This window comes from Branchiostoma floridae, chromosome 12 (assembly GCF_000003815.2).
Source record: "Branchiostoma floridae strain S238N-H82 chromosome 12, Bfl_VNyyK, whole genome shotgun sequence".
Lineage (NCBI taxonomy): Eukaryota > Metazoa > Chordata > Leptocardii > Amphioxiformes > Branchiostomatidae > Branchiostoma > Branchiostoma floridae.
Genome location: NC_049990.1, coordinates 22401208 through 22402478, shown reverse-complemented (window position 1 = coordinate 22402478; position 1271 = coordinate 22401208). Strand labels below are relative to the sequence as shown.

At 36.5% G+C, this 1271-nt stretch overlaps 1 protein-coding gene across 1 annotated transcript in view; it reads right to left on the bottom strand.

Moving 5' to 3' along the window:
• LOC118427198 (acid-sensing ion channel 1B-like) overlaps positions 1–1271 on the bottom strand; it is a 71360-nt gene that overhangs the window by 63225 nt on the left and 6864 nt on the right. The window lies entirely within an intron of this gene.

Here is a 1271-nt window from a genome sequence, read left to right as displayed (position 1 = left end):
GTGATGGCAAATCCCCTAACGGAACATTAAACAACTTAAGAGGAATACGGTTATGCCTTTGTTTAGCATTCTCCACACTCAATTGCTTCAAAAGTACCATCAATCATCTCCTCTCAACAACATTTAAAGGACATCTACTTTCGGACATTCCTATGCGAAATGTATAATGACAACGATACGAAAAGAACAATTGAAAATTACGCTCATACAGACTGTTCAAATACTCCTATAAAGAAGAAGAGTACCTTAAAATTCCGAACGAACGACAAAAAAACTACCATCGCCAAACTACGAATCAGCTGCCACAAACTCAGTGTTCAATCAGGAAGGCAAAACCGCACACCTCTGGGGCAAAGTATCTGTCAGTTCTGTAATCTGTACAAGGTTGAAGATAAATCTCACATTTTATTAGATTATAGTTTATGTAGTAACGATAGAGATTTTCTTTAAGTCATATCATAGGAAAGTTCCCTCACTAGCTTTAGATATTTGTCTAGTGTTAAAAATTCATTTCTCTTATTCATTTTGATCACACTATATTTTACAAACATATCACATGCTACATTTTAACATTAATAAGAAACGAGAAGAAACCGAACAAATATGATTTTAGAACCCATGTTTAAGATCATTCTGAGAAACTATCTCAATGTCACTATGTGTAATTTATTACTACCTTTGTATCTATATACCTGTATTTAGCCTGCTAGGGAAAGGATGTGCAATAAGGCAAGGGCGCTATTATCAATTATCAAACTATCGCTGTTTCTTGCCAGTTTTATGTTGATGTGGGTCTTCTACGGTATCAAGTAACTATATGTAGTCAGAATGCGTGTCGAGAAAGACAGACTGTTTTGGTGCAGTGTTGTTTCCCTCCTTTAGCTAAATATGTATTTGTGAACTGTTTACGAGAACAACGGACAATGGTGATAGTTAACACGTTCTCCCTTTATAGGAAAGTATCTTCCTAGAAACTATCTGTTATATCATCAGTTGTGTCTTTTGTCAATTGGCGATGTATACCATAACTAGTGCGTTTCGTCATGCTGGCAGTGTTGACGTTCTGTGGTAAAACTGATTCAGTGCAGTATCATTTTCAAGAAGAAGAAAAAAGGAATTTAGCAGGTCACCAGTTAACGCCAAATGTTGATCACGTCGATTAATTTTTCCACCTGTGTTTAGACAAGCTAACAGATGGTGCAGTACTATATGGCGTCCTTCGGTCAATATTGCCCATGGTAAAATCCTAATTGATATCAGCCCTACGGCGT